Source organism: Symphalangus syndactylus, chromosome 6 (genome assembly GCF_028878055.3).
Source record: "Symphalangus syndactylus isolate Jambi chromosome 6, NHGRI_mSymSyn1-v2.1_pri, whole genome shotgun sequence".
NCBI lineage: Eukaryota > Metazoa > Chordata > Mammalia > Primates > Hylobatidae > Symphalangus > Symphalangus syndactylus.
In genome coordinates, this window is record NC_072428.2 from 5408548 (window position 1) to 5422303 (window position 13756).

The following is a 13756-nucleotide window of genomic DNA, read 5'->3' on the forward strand; positions in this document are numbered from 1 at the left end:
AGTTTTTATTTGAAGATATTATTTTTCCCAATAGAGGCCTCTTAGCGCTCAGAATGTCCAATTGCAGTTTCTACAGAAAGAGTGTTTCAGAAAGGCTCAATCAAATGTAAGGTTCAACTCTGTTAGTTGAATGCACAGAACAGAAAGAAGTTTCATACAATGCTTCTGTGTAGTTTATATTTGAACATATTCTTTTTTCCACTATTACCCACTTAGCGCTACGAATGTCCAGTTGCATTTTCTACAGACAGAGTGTTTCAAAACTGCTCAATCAAAAGTATGGTTTAACTCTGTTAGCTCAATGCTCAGATCAGAAAGAAGTTTCACAGAATGCTTCTGTGTAGTTTATATTTGAATATATTCCTTTTTACACTACTACTCTCTTAGCGCTCCAAATGTCCAGTTGCATTCTCTACAGAAAGAGTGTTCAGATCTGCTCAATCAAAAGTATGTTTTAATTCTGTTAGCTGAATGCACAGATCAGAAAGATGTTTCACAGAATGATTCTGTGTAGTTTATATTTGGAGACATTCCTTTTTCCACTATTACCCTCTAAGCGCTCCGAATCTCCACTTGCATTTTCTACAGAAAGAGTGTTTCAGAACGGCTCAATCAAAACTAAGGTTCAACTCTTTTAGTTGAACAAACAGAACAGAAAGAAGTTTCACACAATTCTTCTGTGTAGTTTTTATTTGTAGACATTCTTTTTCCCAATATAGGCCTCTTAGCGCTCAGAATGTCCAATTGCAGTTTCTACAGAAAGAGTGTTTCAGAATGGCTCAATCAAAAGTAAGGTTCAACTCTGTTAGTTGAATGCACAGAACAGAAAGAATTTTCACAGAATGCTACTGTGTAGTTTATATTTGAATATAGTCCTTTTTCCACTATTTCCCTCTTAGCGCTCCGAATGTCCACTTGCATTTTCTACAGAAAGAGGGTTCAGCACTGCGCAATCAAAATTATGGTTTAACTCTGTTAGCTTAATGAATATATCAGAAATAAGTTTCACACAATGCTTCTGTGTAGTTTTTATTTGAAGATATTTTTTTTCCCAATAGAGGCCTCTTAGCGCTCAGAATTTCCAATTGCAGTTTCTACAGAAAGAGTGTTTCAGAAAGGCTCAATCAAAAGTAAGTTTCAACTCTGTTAGTTGAATGCACAGAACAGAAAGAAGTTTCATACAATGCTTCTGTGTAGTTTATATTTGAACATATTCTTTTTTCCACTATTACCCAATTAGCGCTACGAATGTCCAGTTGCATTTTCTACAGACAGAGTGTTTCAAAACTGCTCAATCAAAAGTATGGTTTAACTCTTTTAGCTGAATGCTCAGATCAGAAAGAAGTTTCACAGAATGCTTCTGTGTAGTTTATATTTGAATATATTCCTTTTTCCACTACTACGCTCTTAGCGCTCCAAATGTCCAGTTGCATTTTCTACAGAAAGAGTGTTCAGATCTGCTCAATCAAAAGTATGGTTTAACTCTGTTAGCTGAATGCACAGATCAGAAAGAAGTTTCACCGAATGATTCTGTGTAGTATATATTTGAAGACATTCCTTTTTCCACTATTACCCTCTAAGCGCTCGGAATCTCCACTTGCATTTTCTACAAAAAGAGTGTTTCATAACTGCTCAATCAAAAATATGTTTTATCTCTGTTAACTGAATTTACAGATCAGAAATAAGTTTCACAGAATGCATCTGTGTAGTTTTTATTTGAAGAGATTCTTTTTCCCAATGTAGGCCTCTTAGCGCTTAGCATGTCCAATTGCAGTTTCTACAGAAAGAGTGTTTCAGAACGGCTCAATCAAAAGTAAGGTTCAACTCTGTTAGTTGAATGCACAGAACAGAAAGAATTTTCACAGAATGCTACTGTGTAGTTTATATTTGAATATATTCCTTTTTCCACTATTACCCTCTTAGCGCTCCGAATGTCGACTTGCATTTTCTACAGAAAGAGTGTTCAGAACTGCGCAATCAAAAGTATGGTTTAACTCTGTTAGCTTAATGAACATATCAGAAATAAGATTCACACAATGCTTCTGTGTAGTTTTTATTTGAAGATATTATTTTTCCCCATATAGGCCTCTTAGCGCTCAGAATGTCCAATTGCAGTTTCTACAGAAAGAGTGTTTCAGAAAGGCTCAATCAAAAGTAAGGTTCAACTCTGTTAGTTGAATGCACAGAACAGAAAGAAGTTTCATACAATGCTTCTGTGTAGTTTATATTTGAACATATTCTTTTTTCCACTATTACCCACTTAGCGCTACGAATGTCCAGTTGCATTTTCTACAGACAGAGTGTTTCAAAACTAAACAATCAAAAGTATGGTTTAACTCTGTTAGCTGAATGCTCAAATCAGAAAGAAGTTTCACAGAATGCTTCTGTGTAGTTTATATTTGAATATATTCCTTTTTCCACTACTACTCTCTTAGCGCTCCAAATGTCCAGTTGCATTTTCTACAGAAAGAGTGTTCAGATCTGCTCAATCAAAAGTATGGTTTAACACTGTTAGCTGAATGCACAGATCGGAAAGAAGTTTCACAGAATGATTCTGTGTAGTTTATATTTGGAGACATTCCTTTTTCCACTATTACCCTCTTAGCGCTCCGAATCTCCACTTGCATTTTCTACAGAAAGAGTGTTTCAGAACGGCTCAATCAAAACTAAGGTTCAACTCTTTTAGTTGAACAAACAGTACAGAAAGAAGTTTCACACAATTCTTCTGTGTAGTTTTTATTTGTAGACATTCTTTTTCCCAATATAGGCCTCTTAGCGCTCAGAATGTCCAAATGCAGTTTCTACAGAAAGAGTGTTTCAGAACGGCTCAATCAAAAGTAAGGTTGAACTCTGTTAGTTGAATGCACAGAACAGAAAGAAGTTTCATACAATGCTTCTGTGTAGTTTATATTTGAACATATTCTTTTTTCCACTATTACCCACTTAGCGCTACGAATGTCCAGTTGCATTTTCTACAGACAGAGGGTTTCAAAACTGCTCAATCAAAAGTATGGTTTAACTCTGTTAGCTGAATGCTCAGATCAGAAAGAAGTTTCACAGAATGCTTCTGTGTAGTTTATATTTGAATATATTCCTTTTTCCACTACTACGCTCTTAGCGCTCAAAATGTCCAGTTGCATTTTCTACAGAAAGAGTGTTCAGATCTGCTCAATCAAAAGTATGGTTTAACTCTGTTAGCTGAATGCACAGATCAGAAAGAAGTTTCACCGAATGATTCTTTGTTGTTTATATTTGAAGACATTCCTTTTTCCATTATTACCCTCTTAGCGCCCCGAATCTCCACTTGTATTTTCTACAAAAAGAGTGTTTCATAACTGCTCAATCAAAAATATGTTTTATCTCTGTTAACTGAATTTACAGATCAGAAATAAGTTTCACAGAATGCATCTGTGTAGTTTTTATTTGAAGATATTCTTTTTCCCAAAGTAGGCCTCTTAGCGCTTAGCATGTCCAATTGCAGTTTCTACAGAAAGAGTGTTTCAGAACGGCTCAATCAAAAGTAAGGTTCAACTCTGTTAGTTGAATGCACAGAACAGAAAGAATTTTCACAGAATGCTACTGTGTAGTTTATATTTGAATATAGTCCTTTTTCCACTATTACCCTCTTAGCGCTCCGAATGTCCACTTGCATTTTCTACAGAAAGAGGGTTCAGCACTGCGCAATCAAAAGTATGGTTTAACTCTGTTAGCTTAATGAACATATCAGAAATAAGTTTCACACAATGCTTCTGTGTAGTTTTTATTTGAAGATGTTATTTTTCCCAATAGAGGCCTCTTAGCGCTCAGAATGTCCAATTGCAGTTTCTACAGAAAGAGTGTTTCAGAAAGGCTCAATCAAAAGTAAGGTTCAACTCTGTTAGTTGAATGCACAGAACAGAAAGAAGTTTCATACAATGCTTCTGTGTAGTTTGTATTTGAACATATTCTTTTTTCCACTATTACCCACTTAGCGCTACGAATGTCCAGTTGCATTTTCTACAGACAGAGTGTTTCAAAACTGCTCAATCAAAAGTATGGTTTAACTCTGATAGCTGAATGCTCAGATCAGAAAGAAGTTTCAAAGAATTCTTCTGTGTAGTTTATATTTGAATATATTCCTTTTTCCACTACTACTCTCTTAGCGCTCCAAATGTCCAGTTGCATTTTCTACAGAAAGAGTGTTCAGATCTGCTCAATCAAAAGTATGGTTTAACTCTGTTAGCTGAATGCACAGATCAGAAAGAAGTTTCACAGAATGATTCTGTGTAGTTTATATTTGGAGACATTCCTTTTTCCACTATTACCCTCTTAGCGCTCCGAATCTCCACTTGCATTTTCTACAGAAAGAGTGTTTCAGAACGGCTCAATCAAAACTAAAGTTCAACTCTTTTAGTTGAACAAACAGAACATAAAGAAGTTTCACACAATTCTTCTGTGTAGTTTTTATTTGTAGACATTCTTTTTCCCAATATAGGCCTCTTAGCGCTCAAAATGTCCAATTGCAGTTTCTACAGAAAGAGTGTTTCAGAACGGCTCAATCAAAAGTAAGGTTGAACTCTGTTAGTTGAATGCACAGAACAGAAAGAAGTTTCATACAATGCTTCTGTGTAGTTTATATTTGAACATATTCTTTTCTCCACTATTACCCACTTAGCGCTACGAATGTCCAGTTGCATTTTCTACAGACAGAGTGTTTCAAAATTGCTCAATCAAAAGTATGCTTTAACTCTGTTAGCTGAATGCTCAGATCAGAAAGAAGTTTCACAGAATGCTTCTGTGTAGTTTATATTTGAATATATTCCTTTTTCCACTACTACGCTCTTAGCGCTCCAAATGTCCAGTTGCATTTTCTACAGAAAGAGTGTTCAGATCTGCTCAATCAAAAGTATGGTTTAACTCTGTTAGCTGAATGCACAGATCAGAAAGAAGTTTCACCGAATGATTCTGTGTAGTTTATATTTGAAGACATTCCTTTTTCCACTAGTACCCTCTTAGCGCTCCGAATCTCCACTTGCATTTTCTACAAAAAGAGTGTTTCATAACTGCTCAATCAAAAATATGTTTTATCTCTGTTAACTGAATTTACAGATCAGAAATAAGTTTCACAGAATGCATCTGTGTAGTTTTTATTTGAAGATATTCTTTTTTTCAATGTAGTCCTCTTAGCGCTTAGCATGTCCAATTGCAGTTTCTACAGAAAGAGTGTTTCAGAACGGCTCAATCAAAAGTAAGGTTCAACTCTGTTAGTTGAATGCACAGAACAGAAAGAATTTTCACAGAATGCTACTGTGTAGTTTATATTTGAATATATTCCTTTTTCCACTATTACCCTCTTAGCGCTCCGAATGTCCACTTGCATTTTCTACAGAAAGAGTGTTCATAACTGCGCAATCAAAAGTATGGTTTAACTCTGTTAGCTTAATGAACATATCAGAAATAAGTTTCACACAATGCTTCTGTGTAGTTTTTATTTGAAGATATTATTTTTCCCAATAGAGGCCTCCTAGCGCTCAGAATGTCCAATTGCAGTTTCTACAGAAAGAGTGTTTCAGAAAGGCTCAATCAAAAGTAAGGTTCAACTGTGTTAGTTGAATGCACAGAACAGAAAGAAGTTTCATACAATGCTTCTGTGTAGTTTATATTTGAACATATTCTTTTTTCCACTATTACCCACTTAGCGCTACGAATGTCCAGTTGCATTTTCTACAGACAGAGTGTTTCAAAACTGCTCAATCAAAAGTATGGTTTAACTCTGTTAGCTGAATGCTCAGATCAGAAAGAAGTTTCACAGAATGCTTCTGTGTAGTTTATATTTGAATATATTCCTTTTTCCACTACTACTCTCTTAGCGCTCCAAATGTCCAGTTGCATTTTCTACAGAAAGAGTGTTCAGATCTGCTCAATCAAAAGTATGGTTTAACTCTGTTAGCTGAATGCACAGATCAGAAAGAAGTTTCACCGAATGATTCTTTGTAGTTTATATTTGAAGACATTCCTTTTTCCATTATTACCCTCTTAGCGCCCCGAATCTCCACTTGTATTTTCTACAAAAAGAGTGTTTCATAACTGCTCAATCAAAAATATGTTTTATCTCTGTTAACTGAATTTACAGATCAGAAATAAGTTTCACAGAATGCATCTGTGTAGTTTTTATTTGAAGATATTCTTTTTCCCAAAGTAGGCCTCTTAGCGCTTAGCATGTCCAATTGCAGTTTCTACAGAAAGAGTGTTTCAGAACGGCTCAATCAAAAGTAAGGTTCAAATCTGTTAGTTGAATGCACAGAACAGAAAGAATTTTCACAGAATGCTACTGTGTAGTTTATATTTGAATATAGTCCTTTTTCCACTATTACCCTCTTAGCGCTCCGAATGTCCACTTGCATTTTCTACAGAAAGAGGGTTCAGCACTGCGCAATCAAAAGTATGGTTTAACTCTGTTAGCTTAATGAACATATCAGAAATAAGTTTCACACAATGCTTCTGTGTAGTTTTTATTTGAAGATGTTATTTTTCCCAATAGAGTCCTCTTAGCGCTCAGAATGTCCAATTGCAGTTTCTACAGAAAGAGTGTTTCAGAAAGGCTCAATCAAAAGTAAGGTTCAACTCTGTTAGTTGAATGCACAGAACAGAAAGAAGTTTCATACAATGCTTCTGTGTAGTTTGTATTTGAACATATTCTTTTTTCCACTATTACCCACTTAGCGCTACGAATGTCCAGTTGCATTTTCTACAGACAGAGTGTTTCAAAACTGCTCAATCAAAAGTATGGTTTAACTCTGATAGCTGAATGCTCAGATCAGAAAGAAGTTTCAAAGAATGCTTCTGTGTAGTTTATATTTGAATATATTCATTTTTCCACTACTACTCTCTTAGCGCTCCAAATGTCCAGTTGCATTTTCTACAGAAAGAGTGTTCAGATCTGCTCAATCAAAAGTATGGTTTAACTCTGTTAGCTGAATGCACAGATCAGAAAGAAGTTTCACAGAATGATTCTGTGTAGTTTATATTTGGAGACATTCCTTTTTCCACTATTACCCTCTTAGGGCTCCGAATCTCCACTTGCATTTTCTACAGAAAGAGTGTTTCAGAACGGCTCAATCAAAACTAAAGTTCAACTCTTTTAGTTGAACAAACAGAACATAAAGAAGTTTCACACAATTCTTCTGTGTAGTTTTTATTTGTAGACATTCTTTTTCCCAATATAGGCCTCTTAGCGCTCAAAATGTCCAATTGCAGTTTCTACAGAAAGAGTGTTTCAGAACGGCTCAATCAAAAGTAAGGTTGAACTCTGTTAGTTGAATGCACAGAACAGAAAGAAGTTTCATACAATGCTTCTGTGTAGTTTATATTTGAACATATTCTTTTCTCCACTATTACCCACTTAGCGCTACGAATGTCCAGTTGCATTTTCTACAGACAGAGTGTTTCAAAATTTCTCAATCAAAAGTATGCTTTAACTCTGTTAGCTGAATGCTCAGATCAGAAAGAAGTTTCACAGAATGCTTCTGTGTAGTTTATATTTGAATATATTCCTTTTTCCACTACTACGCTCTTAGCGCTCCAAATGTCCAGTTGCATTTTCTACAGAAAGTGTGTTCAGATCTGCTCAATCAAAAGTATGGTTTAACTCTGTTAGCTGAATGCACAGATCAGAAAGAAGTTTCACCGAATGATTCTGTGTAGTTTATATTTGAAGACATTCCTTTTTCCACTATTACCCTCTTAGCGCTCGGAATCTCCACTTGCATTTTCTACAAAAAGAGTGTTTCATAACTGCTCAATCAAAAATATGTTTTATCTCTGTTAACTGAATTTACAGATCAGAAATAAGTTTCACAGAATGCATCTGTGTAGTTTTTATTTGAAGATATTCTTTTTTTCAATGTAGTCCTCTTAGCGCTTAGCATGTCCAATTGCAGTTTCTACAGAAAGAGTGTTTCAGAACGGCTCAATCAAAAGTAAGGTTCAACTCTGTTAGTTGAATGCACAGAACAGAAAGAATTTTCACAGAATGCTACTGTGTAGTTTATATTTGAATATATTCCTTTTTCCACTATTACCCTCTTAGCGCTCCGAATGTCCACTTGCATTTTCTACAGAAAGAGTGTTCATAACTGCGCAATCAAAAGTATGGTTTAACTCTGTTAGCTTAATGAACATATCCGAAATAAGTTTCACACAATGTTTCTGTGTAGTTTTTATTTGAAGATATTATTTTTCCCAATAGAGGCCTCCTAGCGCTCAGAATGTCCAATTGCAGTTTCTACAGAAAGAGTGTTTCAGAAAGGCTCAATCAAAAGTAAGGTTCAACTGTGTTAGTTGAATGCACAGAACAGAAAGAAGTTTCATACAATGCTTCTGTGTAGTTTATATTTGAACATATTCTTTTTTCCACTATTACCCACTTAGCGCTACGAATGTCCAGTTGCATTTTCTACAGACAGAGTGTTTCAAAACTGCTCAATCAAAAGTATGGTTTAACTCTGTTAGCTGAATGCTCAGATCAGAAAGAAGTTTCACAGAATGCTTCTGTGTAGTTTATATTTGAATATATTCCTTTTTCCACTACTACTCTCTTAGCGCTCCAAATGTCCAGTTGCATTTTCTACAGAAAGAGTGTTCAGATCTGCTCAATCAAAAGTATGGTTTAACTCTGTTAGCTGAATGCACAGATCAGAAAGAAGTTTCACAGAATGATTCTGTGTAGTTTATATTTGGAGACATTCCTTTTTCCACTATTACCCTCTTGGCGCTCCGAATCTCCACTTGCATTTTCTACAGAAAGAGTGTTTCAGAACGGCTCAATCAAAACTAAGGTTCAACTCTTTTAGTTGAACAAACAGAACAGAAAGAAGTTTCACACAATTCTTCTGTGTAGTTTTTATTTGTAGACATTCTTTTTCCTAATATAGGCCTCTTAGCGCTCAGAATGTCCAATTGCAGTTTCTACAGAAAGAGTGTTTCAGAACGGCTCAATCAAAAGTAAGGTTCAACTCTGTTAGTTGAATGCACAGAACAGAAAGAAGTTTCATACAATGCTTCTGTGTAGTTTATATTTGAACATATTCTTTTTTCCACTATTACCCACTTAGCGCTACGAATGTCCAGTTGCATTTTCTACAGACAGAGTGTTTCAAAACTGCTCAATCAAAAGTATGGTTTAACTCTGTTAGCTGAATGCTCAGATCAGAAAGAAGTTTCACAGAATGCTTCTGTGTAGTTTATATTTGAATATATTCCTTTTTCCACTACTACGCTCTTAGCGCTCCAAATGTCCAGTTGCATTTTCTACAGAAAGAGTGTTCAGATCTGCTCAATCAAAAGTATGGTTTAACTCTGTTAGCTGAATGCACAGATCAGAAAGAAGTTTCACCGAATGATTCTGTGTAGTTTATATTTGAAGACATTCCTTTTTCCACTAGTACCCTCTTAGCGCTCCGAATCTCCACTTGCATTTTCTACAAAAAGAGTGTTTCATAACTGCTCAATCAAAAATATGTTTTATCTCTGTTAACTGAATTTACAGATCAGAAATAAGTTTCACAGAATGCATCTGTGTAATTTTTATTTGAAGATATTCTTTTTCCCAATGTAGGCCTCTTAGCGCTTAGCATGTCCAATTGCAGTTTCTACAGAAAGAGTGTTTCAGAACGGCTCAATCAAAAGTAAGGTTCAACTCTGTTAGTTGAATGCACAGAACAGAAAGAATTTTCACAGAATGCTACTGTGTAGTTTATATTTGAATATATTCCTTTTTCCACTATTACCCTCTTAGCGCTCCGAATGTCCACTTGCATTTTCTACAGAAAGAGTGTTCAGAACTGCGCAATCAAAAGTATGGTTTAACTCTGTTAGCTTAATGAACATATCAGAAATAAGTTTCACACAATGCTTCTGTGTAGTTTTTATTTGAAGATATTATTTTTCCCAATAGAGGCCTCTTAGCGCTCAGAATGTCCAATTGCAGTTTCTACAGAAAGAGTGTTTCAGAAAGGCTCAATCAAAAGTAAGTTTCAACTCTGTTAGTTGAATGCACAGAACAGAAAGAAGTTTCATACAATGCTTCTGTGTAGTTTATATTTGAACATATTCTTTTTTCCACTATTACCCACTTAGCGCTACGAATGTCCAGTTGCATTTTCTACAGACAGAGTGTTTCAAAACTGCTCAATCAAAAGTATGGTTTAACTCTGTTAGCTGAATGCTCAGATCAGAAATAAGTTTCACAGAATGCTTCTGTGTAGTTTATATTTGAATATATTCCTTTTTCCACTACTACTCTCTTAGCGCTCCAAATGTCCAGTTGCATTTTCTACAGAAAGAGTGTTCAGATCTGCTCAATCAAAAGTATGGTTTAACTCTGTTAGCTGAATGCACAGATCAGAAAGACGTTTCACAGAATGATTCTGTGTAGTTTATATTTGGAGACATTCCTTTTTCCACTATTACCCTCTTAGCGCTCCGAATCTCCACTTGCATTCTCTACAGAAAGAGTGTTTCAGAACGGCTCAATCAAAACTAAGGTTCAACTCTTTTAGTTGAACAAACAGAACAGAAAGAAGTTTCACACAATTCTTCTGTGTAGTTTTTATTTGTAGACATTCTTTTTCCCAATATAGGCCTCTTAGCGCTCCGAATGTCCAATTGCAGTTTCTACAGAAAGAGTGTTTCAGAACGGCTCAATCAAAAGTAAGGTTCAACTATGTTAGTTGAATGCACAGAACAGAAAGAAGTTTCATACAATGCTTCTGTGTAGTTTATATTTGAACATATTCTTTTTTCCACTATTACCCACTTAGCGCTACGAATGTCCAGTTGCATTTTCTACAGACAGAGTGTTTCAAAACTGCTCAATGAAAAGTATGGTTTAACTCTGTTAGCTGAATGCTCAGATCAGAAAGAAGTTTCACAGAATGCTTCTGTGTAGTTTATATTTGAATATATTCCTTTTTCCACTACTACGCTCTTAGCGCTCCAAGTGTCCAGTTGCATTTTCTACAGAAAGAGTGTTCAGATCTGCTCAATCAAAAGTATGGTTTAACTCTGTTAGCTGAATGCACAGATCAGAAAGAAGTTTCACCGAATGATTCTGTGTAGTTTATATTTGAAGACATTCCTTTTTCCACTAGAACCCTCTTAGCGCTCCGAATCTCCACTTGCATTTTCTACAAAAAGAGTGTTTCATAACTGCTCAATCAAAAATATGTTTTATCTCTGTTAACTGAATTTACAGATCAGAAATAAGTTTCACAGAATGCATCTGTGTAGTTTTTATTTGAAGATATTCTTTTTCCCAATGTAGGCCTCTTAGCGCTTAGCATGTCCAATTGCAGTTTCTACAGAAAGAGTGTTTCAAAACGGCTCAATCAAAAGTAAGGTTCAACTCTGTTAGTTGAATGCACAGAACAGAAAGAAGTTTCACAGAATGCTACTGTGTAGTTTATATTTGAATATATTCCTTTTTCCACTATTACCCTCTTAGCGCTCCGAATGTCCACTTGCATTTTCTACAGAAAGAGTGTTCAGAACTGCGCAATCAAAAGTATGGTTTAACTCTGTTAGCTTAATGAACATATCAGAAATAAGTTTCACACAATGCTTCTGTGTAGTTTTTATTTGAAGATATTATTTTTCCCAATAGAGGCCTCTTAGCGCTCAGAATGTCCAATTGCAGTTTCTACAGAAAGAGTGTTTCAGAAAGGCTCAATCAAAAGTAAGGTTCAACTCTGTTAGTTGAATGCACAGAACAGAAAGAAGTTTCATACAATGCTTCTGTGTAGTTTATATTTGAACATATTCTTTTCTCCACTATTACCCACTTAGTGCTACGAATGTCCAGTTGCATTTTCTACAGACAGAGTGTTTCAAAATTGCTCAATCAAAAGTATGGTTTAACTCTGTTAGCTGAATGCTCAGATCAGAAAGAAGTTTCACAGAATGCTTCTGTGTAGTTTATATTTGAATATATTCCTTTTTCCACTACTACGCTCTTAGCGCTCCAAATGTCCAGTTGCATTTTCTACAGAAAGAGTGTTCAGATCTGCTCAATCAAAAGTATGGTTTAACTCTGTTAGCTGAATGCACAGATCAGAAAGAAGTTTCACCGAATGATTCTGTGTAGTTTATATTTGAAGACATTCCTTTTTCCACTATAACCCTCTTAGCGCTCCGAATCTCCACTTGCATTTTCTTCAAAAAGAGTGTTTCATAACTGCTCAATCAAAAATATGTTTTATCTCTGTTAACTGAATTTACAGATCAGAAATAAGTTTCACAGAATGCATCTGTGTAGTTTTTATTTGAAGATATTCTTTTTTTCAATGTAGTCCTCTTAGCGCTTAGCATGTCCAATTGCAGTTTCTACAGAAAGAGTGTTTCAGAACGGCTCAATCAAAAGTAAGGTTCAACTCTGTTAGTTGAATGCACAGAACAGAAAGAATTTTCACAGAATGCTACTGTGTAGTTTATATTTGAATATATTCCTTTTTCCACTATTACCCTCTTAGCGCTCCGAATGTCCACTTGCATTTTCTACAGAAAGAGTGTTCATAACTGCGCAATCAAAAGTATGGTTTAACTCTGTTAGCTTAATGAACATATCAGAAATAAGTTTCACACAATGCTTCTGTGTAGTTTTTATTTGAAGATATTATTTTTCCCAATAGAGGCCTCCTAGCGCTCAGAATGTCCAATTGCAGTTTCTACAGAAAGAGTGTTTCAGAAAGGCTCAATCAAAAGTAAGGTTCAACTGTGTTAGTTGAATGCACAGAACAGAAAGAAGTTTCATACAATGCTTCTGTGTAGTTTATATTTGAACATATTCTTTTTTCCACTATTACCCACTTAGCGCTACGAATGTCCAGTTGCATTTTCTACAGACAGAGTGTTTCAAAACTGCTCAATCAAAAGTATGGTTTAACTCTGTTAGCTGAATGCTCAGATCAGAAAGAAGTTTCACAGAATGCTTCTGTGTAGTTTATATTTGAATATATTCCTTTTTCCACTACTACTCTCTTAGCGCTCCAAATGTCCAGTTGCATTTTCTACAGAAAGAGTGTTCAGATCTGCTCAATCAAAAGTATGGTTTAACTCTGTTAGCTGAATGCACAGATCAGAAAGAAGTTTCACAGAATGATTCTGTGTAGTTTATATTTGGAGACATTCCTTTTTCCACTATTACCCTCTTGGCGCTCCGAATCTCCACTTGCATTTTCTACAGAAAGAGTGTTTCAGAACGGCTCAATCAAAACTAAGGTTCAACTCTTTTAGTTGAACAAACAGAACAGAAAGAAGTTTCACACAATTCTTCTGTGTAGTTTTTATTTGTAGACATTCTTTTTCCCAATATAGGCCTCTTAGCGCTCAGAATGTCCAATTGCAGTTTCTACAGAAAGAGTGTTTCAGAACGGCTCAATCAAAAGTAAGGTTCAACTCTGTTAGTTGAATGCACAGAACAGAAAGAAGTTTCATACAATGCTTCTGTGTAGTTTATATTTGAACATATTCTTTTTTCCACTATTACCCACTTAGCGCTACGAATGTCCAGTTGCATTTTCTACAGACAGAGTGTTTCAAAACTGCTCAGTCAAAAGTATGGTTTAACTCTGTTAGCTGAATGCTCAGATCAGAAAGAAGTTTCACAGAATGCTTCTGTGTAGTTTATATTTGAATATATTCCTTTTTCCACTACTACGCTCTTAGCGCTCCAAATGTCCAGTTGCATTTTCTACAGAAAGAGTGTTCAGATCTGCTCAAT